The following is a 9,256-nucleotide window of genomic DNA, read 5'->3' on the forward strand; positions in this document are numbered from 1 at the left end:
AAGCCAACTGCTGTCTGTGTAAAAAGCATTAAACATTCAGCTTCATTATTGTGTTTTGTGATGATACATTTCCAAATCCCACATAGTATCTCCACGAAAATAGTGCCTTATCAGGTATAGCAAATGCCACAGGGACTAGACATGATGAGTACAAAGATACCAAGAGAAAGAAAAGAAACCAAGCCTCTCTGGAGAGCAGAAAAAGATGAAACAAGAGCTTAAATACTAAGTCCTAAAATAAAGTCAAAAGGGCATGCAGAAGCATCCAGGGGGACTAGCTAGCACTTCCAGGCTCTGGAAGAAAGCATCAAAAAAAGCATCTTCAGCTGGACAAAGATACATATGTGACAGCAAAAAGAAACTTTTGCACACACACATGCACACACACAAAAGATCAAAAAGCTATTCTTTCATACTTAAAGCCAGGATGTCCTTATGACACACTCATGTTTGCGAAATCCTGATGTGTGTCCTTTGAAAACCCCATGGGTTACCACCATCTTACCAATAGGTTGGCTTTTTTATTCTAATATTTGAACTTGTCATTTTGACCTGAAAGAATAGGTTCAGTTCTAATTAATAGCAATCACATGAATACTTCAGCTATTCTTGGGTAAAATAATCAAATCCTTAACCTTAGCTCTACATCACAGACTTAATCAGTTGTTTTTCAGATGTCAAAGGCCATTACATGTAACAATGGTTTTTCATAAGATTTTTAACAATCATTACCCATTCTGAAACACACAACACCATTTTTACTGGGAAAAAAAAAACCTAACCAAAACCCAAAATAAAACAGATAAAGGCAAGGATTTGAGAAATTGGATTAAAAGTCTCTGTCACACTTTTAACAGAGTACCCAATGTAATTACGATTAAAACAGAAATTAAGAACTACCAGTCAACCACACTAAAACTTCATGCAAATCTCAGGCCCAAAACAATCAAATATGAAGAAACATTTAAGAAACATGCTGGTTTATACGGCATATTGTGTTGCACAGAACTGTAATACATCTGTCTTTATCTCCAGTAGGGACAAAATGTAGACTTGAGCAAAGTTAAATGACTTTTCACTTGTGATTCTAGGTATAATCGTACCATACTGTCACAGCTCCTGCTGGAGTCTGGGAAGAGATATAACACAGAGAAACTGTAGTCCCATCACATTTATGCTCAACTCCCCATGTTTTGCAAGCACATAGAATTCCAATCTCTTCTTGCTCAGGACAGTAATTGTGGTAGATAAGATGACCACATACCCTTTTTTTTTTTTTTTTCCTAATTTTTTCAGACACCTGGAAAAGATGAGTAAATTGGTCACTCCAGGTTTGGGTTCATCAGTTAATAGCAACTTCATCATGTGCTGTCTGCCCTAGATGCTCAAGTTGTCAGAGAAGTCTACCAGGGGTTTTAGTCTTTCATGTAATTTGGATCAAAAAAGGCAATTTCTTATCTACTTCTAACATCAGACAGAGACCTGACTTTTGACCATATCATCAGAGCAAACCTAAGGGCAGGAAGCACAACACTACACTGCGAGATGCTTAGGGATGCTGTTCCAGAGAAAAACCTTAAAAAAATTATCTTAATGAGGACTCAGTGTGACAGAATCTGTAATGAATGGATACTGTATCCTGGATGACTGTTACAGGCAGGGTGGATTTCACTGGTGAATAACCCCAAACCACCTAGTTAAGATTAGCTGTTTTCCCATTTCTTTCAGATTTGAGTCTCTTACTCAAATCTTACTTACTGTTCTGCGTTCTTTGCTGGAAAGTGTTGTATGCTCAACAAACCAGAAAAAAATATAAACTATTACCAGACACAATTAAAGATGCAATAATAAAAACAAAAAATCTGAGAAGAGGGAGGGGGCATGCACATGTGTAGCTGTGGGGCACAAAAGAACACATAAATGGAAGAGACAACAATGTCACTGTGAAGAGAGAAAGAGGTAATTGAACCTAAAGAAGGATAGAGGAGAAACATTGATTTGGTTATACAAATAAATTACTGTGGTTGTATGAGGACATTACCATAACATCAGCTAGCTGGAAGCTTACAGGACAGTAGCCACTGGGTGAAAATTACTCACATGAGTTCTGTTGCCCAATAATAGCTGCCAGACATCTTATGCATAAATAAAAGGGACTTCTGTTACCATAGGTCATAAGGTGCTATGTGTTAAAACCACGCACAACAGGAGGCGATATCTAATAGCTGTATATACCAAATAACTTATTTTACAGTAGCTTGTTTCTGTAGTCAGAATTTCAGAGATTGCAATCTATTTTAATTGCTAGTGCCAGAACAAAATGCACACACCAGGCAGGTTAGAAAGCCCACAATAACATGAAAAGAGCATTTATCTCAAATAGGCATTCACAGATGGATTTGAATTACCAGTGAAGATGAACACAGTACCTGTAATTCATTCATCTGAATACCTCTTCTCTCCCTGCTTTTCCCCATGCATAAGCATAAAGCCAGTGCAACATCTGAGAAATAAATCACTTCATAAGTAAAGCCCAGCAACAAGTATAAACATATGACTCCAATATAATTTTAATGCTTTTATTTATAATATATGTATGTCCCTTAACCACATTTTCTGACTATTCATCCTCCACTTCCCATTGGTGCACTTGTGAAATGAATCAAGGTTTCTCCTGAACATTCATTATGATTATTAGAAAATTAGATGAAGATTTATATTTCCACAACTTGTAAATGGACATTTGATAACGCTTTACCTCAGGAGAGCCATATTCTTCTTTTCAATCATAACCAGGCCAATCACATTCACAAGCTGAACAATGGATCTCTAAAATAACCTGCTATGTTTCACAGTCTTTGCACTAAGTAAGTAGCAGTGGAAATTACGGGCAGAGAAATAAATTTGCACAAGTCAGACTGCAGAAAAATAGCAAATAGACATTAAAGACATTAGCAATCATAAAAAAAATTTCACAAAATAAAATGTCAAGGGTTTAATGGAAGTTAAAAATTGTGAGCTTTATCATAAAAGTATTTATGACTCATCCCCTGTATCTTGGTTTCTCATCTGATTAAATTGTATGAAAGTGAGTTCTGTGTATTGGGCTTACATGGCAAGGTTTTGGGAGCAGTGATATGCTTTGTGAGAAGATACCAGGAGCTGCCCATATGTTGGACAGAGCCAGTTCCAGTCAGCTCCAAACTGGACCTGCCACTGCCCAAGGCTGAGTGAATTAGCAATGCTGGTGGTGCCTCTGTGCTAAAATATTTAAGATTGCTGGGATATTTAAAACTGCTGTGAGCAGCTGGGAAAGAGGAATGAGAAAATGTGAGACAAACAACTCTGCAAACACCAAGATCAAAGGAGGAGGGGGAAGAGGTGCTTCAGGTGCCAGAGCAGAGGTTTCCCTGCAGTAGGTTTCCCTGCAGTAGACTTCCCTGCAGTAGACCATTGTGATACAGGCTACCCCCCTGCAGCTCATGTTGGTCCACAGTGGAACAGATATCCACACTGCAGCCCACAGAGAAGCCCATGCTGGAGCAGGAAGACATGCCCTGAAGGAAGTTGTTGTCCAAGGACAGCCCACACAAGAGGTTTTCTGGCAGGAACTGTGGACCGTGGAGAGGAGCCCACTCAGGAGCAGTCCATTCCTGAAGGACTGCACTCCATAGAAAGGACCCACACTGGAGCAGTTCTTGAAGAACTGCAGACCATGGGAAGTACCCTTGCTGGAGAAGTTTGTGATGGACAGCAGGGAAAGCATAAGGAGGAAGAAGCATTAGAGAGAAGTGTTACAAACTGACCACAACACCCTCAGTTTTCCTACTTTCTATAGAAAGCCATTTCCACATTATAGATAAGTGCTGTCTGATGATAGTCACATACCTCTGAATGGACAACTAAAAAGCTGAAGTACTTTGAAATTTAAACCCTGGGAAGTTGTCAGTGAGGCTGGTGCCTGTCGTGGTTTAAAACCAGTCAAGCAGCTCGTTCACTCACTCCCCCCCTTCTTGCCCTCCTCCTACTCCCAGAGGGATGGAAAGGAGAATCGAAAAGTATCAAACTCCTACGAGTTGAGATAAGAACAGTTTAGTAACTAAGGTATAACACAAATCACTACTGCTACCACCAATAATAGTAATGACAAAGGAAATAACAAGGGAAGAGAATACAACACCTCAACACCTGCCGACCAGTAACTTGCCCCCCCCCAGCCCGACCAAGCACTGACCAATACCTCCTCCAACCCTGCAGTCTCAGCCTTTCCGGGTAACTCCCAGTTACATCCAGGGCATGACGTGCTGTGGTATGGAATACCTCTTTGGTCAGTTTGGGTCAGGTGTCCTGTCTCTGCTTCCTCCCGGCTTCCCTCCTCCCTGGCAGAGCATGAGGCTCTCAAAGTCCTTGGCCAGACCAAAACATCATCGTTATCAGCTCTGTTACCAGGCCAAAAGTCAAAACACAGCACTGCACCAGCTACCAAGAAAGAGAAAAATGACTGCTACTGCTGAACCCAGGACAGTGCCCTAATTCCAATCATGGTTTTTAGCATTGTAGCCTCGCTAATATTTACCTGTTTCCGTTTGTGAGGTCCTTCTCATGTCTGGTCAACTTAAAATACTTTACTAGCCAACTTTTTTTCTCTCTTTACCCCCATGATGATATGCATGTCTTAGTATTTCTTACACGTTTGATGAAAAATAATTGCCATCCATTTTGAAGTAGTTCTAACAAGAATTACACTTTATGGCCTGAAACAGTTGATGGGCATCCATAAAACAGAAACACACCAGGTTCACAATATACCGCCCTCACACTGCATGAAGATTTCTCAGGGCTACTTTCAGAAAAGAAAGAAAACTTTCTGAGTAAAACCAGGGAAAGCCAGTGAGAGGAGAAGTACTTCACACCTGCTGGGTTCCTCTGAACATGTTTTGAGAATTTCCTATGAAGCTAAATTCAGCCTTGATGATAACGCCTGGAGCTGTGCCTTCTTTAGTCTGTTAACACCAAGGTGAATTGTTCCAATGTTTTGAAAACTAAACATGCAGAAATCAGCTTCTTCATGTTTAAATGATACTGTAGGTTTTATATAGTAAGCCATATGAAAGTACAGCAAACCCCTATTGCCCAGGGGCTGGAGAAGGTTACATTTCAGAGAAACATGCTTTTCCTTTAAACTTGTTTGTAAAAGAGGAAAAAGTGATCTCTGATGTTGTCCACAGGCACTGGTGCCCCCAGGTACCTCTGCCTCCTGACACATAAAAGGAACAGACTCTCCATCCCACTGAACAGAGTGCGAAGATAGTAACAGGTTTTTCTGTGCAAGCTTCATCCATATTCTCCACTTCACAAAAATACACAAGTACAAATAAAACCTTCATGTGCCACAACCAGATATATATCCAGGCAGGCATCTCAGCCTCAGTGATATACACTGATACACATTTTTGCATCAACTGCAAAACAACTTTTGCAGAACTAAAATCATTGCCAGAAATGCACTGTCTTCCAGAAGATGCTATTTTCTAAAAGCCACACATGCAAACATAGGGTAATCAGCCCACAGACTTCCAAATAAAATGCAATACTCAGCACTCATGACTCTAATATCCTCACAGATTAGCACACTGCACTTTGCAGGGAAATAGCACCACCTGTGTGGGAATTACCCAACTACCCAGTTTTGCAAAAGTTAAAACTTAAGATTTTCATTCTTTTCCTACTGTGTTAGGATGTAAGTGAATGATGAGGCAAGGTGGCTGTTTTCTGCAGAAAGCTAGTTGGTTTACGTTAAGTTCTAGGGAGAGTGGAGTCTTTTCCATGATGCTGTGAAAGGCACAGGTGTTCACAAAGGAATGTGCTCACTGGCAGGCCCTGCATTTTTTATTGGGGTAGAGGGAGAAATATAAGTACAGAAGGAATAATCAAGTATGCCTTACAGCTATGCGCACTGCATCTCTTGTACAAAATTCTCCTGCTGTTGGAATTAAAATTGAGAAAGTAATATTTTATCTTCCTGACTGGGATAAAATCTTTGTAAACCAGAGAAAAACCTTTAGACTGAACACATCACTCACAGGCTTTCCCAGATGAAATGAAAGCACATGATATGAAAATGTGGTCAGGGTTCACATTAGTTTAACATTTGCAAACAAGCTGAGTTACTAGGATTCCAGTTACTACTAAATCACTTCACTGCATTCCTGAGAAGTCTAAGTATTTGGGTACATCTTGTAAGACTCCACAAAATGCACCAAGTCATCTATCACATGACAGAAGTATCCCAGCATAGGAACCCCATATTAATGTGGCATTTTCCAAAATAACTTTCTATTAAAATAGAAATATCACAGCATAATTTTACTGCCATAAAATTATATATCTAAACAATAAACACTTGGTACTTTCAGAAAAAAATCCTTAGCAACAACTGGAATTTAAGCTAAACTTTTGACTTCCAATAGTAGAGCGATCAAACCTTTAATACATATTGAATGAAAGCTTTAATACATATTGAATATAAACTTAAATTAATTTATACCATCACATGCTATGGAATACAATCTATACTTTGGTCATAAAAACAATCACAAATGTCAAACTTGAACAGTCCAACAGTATCAACAAATACTCTTCCACTGTAAAGACCTCCAGGTTTTATTTCAAGACTTATAAAAAATGAATGGCAAAACATTTTTTTTATCTGCTTTTTGCCAGCTAGATTTAAAAAGAGAGGTTAAGTCATGTAATCTCTAGAATGATACAGCAGAGTTTCTATTCCTTAATTCTAAAGTACAAATTACTCCAAAGTAACAATAATTAAGCAATGCACTTAGAGATGATCAAGTTGTACGTACTTGCTTAAGTGGAGACCAATCAAATGTGCAAGTGATGATAGGCTTCCTTTCTTACGAGTGAAAAATACACAGATTTAACCAAAAAGTTTTGTTCACAGATATACTGAGAATTAAGACTTCTTCATTCTTAATTGACAGTTAACCCCAGCAAATGAGAATTAGAGACCTGGAAAATTACAGACATGGAGACTACGGATAAGGGGACCCCAAAATTAACTTTGTCTCCTAACGTCTAGGCATACAAAGACTCACATTGGTGCTGAATTACAAGTCTTTGTATTTTTAACTTGCAGGCTGTACATGTGAAATATGTGATAATACTTTTACGTTAAAAAAAAAGATGGCCTGGTGTGAGAAATTGTTGTGAGAAAGATATGAAAAATATATAGCTTTCATGCAGCAGGATTACATCATGTCCACTACAGTGTACTACAATATATGACATATTTAAGTGTACCAGCAGCTCCTTAAATCTGTGTGTATTTCATGTTTTTGAAGTTAACTTTGTGTTTTCAACAGAAGTTCATTTTCCTAATCCAGAGCCTTGTTGAAGGACCTGAGGCGCACCCAAGAGGTTTGATGCTATGAGATAGACAATGTGCAATGCAGATTTTCATTGATTTTTTCTTTTTTTTACAATATATGAACGAAAATCAGTGAAGTGTCAATCTGCAGGGCATGCAAATATCTGCTGTACAATCAAAACAAGCAAATTTCCCAATTTGGCCATATATTATGATAGCTCTGAGAGATTTCTCTGTAGAGCAAGAGGGCTTTTTGTACTAATGCTGTCAATGTGCTTAATCATCTTTCTGAACAATCTCCTTGTTCTAAATAAATCAGCCTGATTAATTAGGAATTACATCAGTTGTTTCTCTGTGAATCTAGCTTCAAATGAGGACACAAAAGCAAGCATATTGTAAGTGTGTGGTGCAGACCTGCCTATGAGCCCACATCTGCCAGCCCATAATCTGCTGCAGTTTGGTCTGTCGAACAACTCTTTCAGAAAAACAGTTTCTTTATATTTCATTACTGAAAATTTATGGTTCAACCATACTGTAAAAAAATTAGAATATCCAGAATGCACTAGGAGAGAGATTTAAAGATAATTTGTCTATGCTTGTTTTTGGAGGCAATGCCAAAAGAAAATGAATACATTTATCTTGTTTTCATTGCTCAAAAATTAGAGGGTGTAGTAGCTCACCATCCACAATGTTTTTAAAGTTCATTGTAAGTGTAACTATTACTGCCTGAATGTAAGATATAATTATTTTTTTTCACTACCTATAAATATTCGTTTTACTGTGAGCCTAACTGTCAAGCTAGGGTGGTTCAATTACAGTACTTAGTAGACCTTAAGTCCTCATAGTGGAAACATCAATATTTTAGCACCCCAAATACAAAAGTGCTCCTGCAGTACCAAATTTATGCCTGCTACATCTGCACTGGAGTCAATGCATGAAATGGCTTCTTGCCATGAATCCTACAAGACTGCTTCACACACAAATTAGGCCTTAATGGTTTGTGGTCACTGATCGTGTCACTTTTACGCTTCCACAAACCAAACTGATGTTTTTCTTCTCATGGCATTTGAGGCAAGGATCTCATGCTTTTATTGGCAAGCTGTAGCAGACTTAGCAGGTGAAGCTGGTTTGTGTTTAGATACTAAGACTGTGAACTGGAAAATCTGAATCCATTCAGTTTGCCCTGCTATGTACCTAGTCTTCTCTGGCAGGAAAGCAAGCTGGACAACTGTAGTGATAACAACTTAAATCACCACATCTATATCTGTTCAAGACCAATTACCAGAGATCACATTACTTCCTTGAAAAAATGTTGCTGAGATACAGTTGTCACAATGTTGATACAAGCAAGAACTGTGAGTTTACAGAGAATTAAGACTACGTCTTAATAGATTATTCCATTTTTGCATTGAGGCAGCAGCTCTTTCATATCTCCAGTTTTGTGCGCATTAGATGTTTAAGAAGTTATTGTTTTCAATTTTATACATTATATGTCACAGCAACTGAAAACAACTGCTTATTTCGGGAACTGCAGACTTCTTGGCAGACCTTTCCTCCCACGAAAGGAGAATGGCATGGATCAGGGTGAAAGGATTAGAAACAAAACACCTCTCTGAGGAGGACTGCCCAACCTCTTACCCTACTGCAGAATGCTAAAAAAGCTCTGACTTGCAATAAAATAGGAAATCTGAAGGAGAGTTTTATGGATAATTCCTACTAGATAGGGATCCCTACAAAAGAGTCTGCAAAGCAGAGAGGAGCTATTGTTGGGGAAGGAGGCAAAAACCAGAGGCTATTTTAAAAAAAGTACCTGAGTAGGAGCACTTGAGTTCCCTTAGTTCAATGGCAACAGTGTAGGAAATATGTAGG

The sequence above is a fragment of the Neopsephotus bourkii genome, unplaced genomic scaffold (genome assembly GCF_033783945.1).
Source record: "Neopsephotus bourkii isolate Nb327-2 ecotype Australia unplaced genomic scaffold, CSIRO-AGI_Nbou_v1 NB_1638, whole genome shotgun sequence".
Taxonomy (NCBI): Eukaryota; Metazoa; Chordata; class Aves; order Psittaciformes; family Psittacidae; genus Neopsephotus; species Neopsephotus bourkii.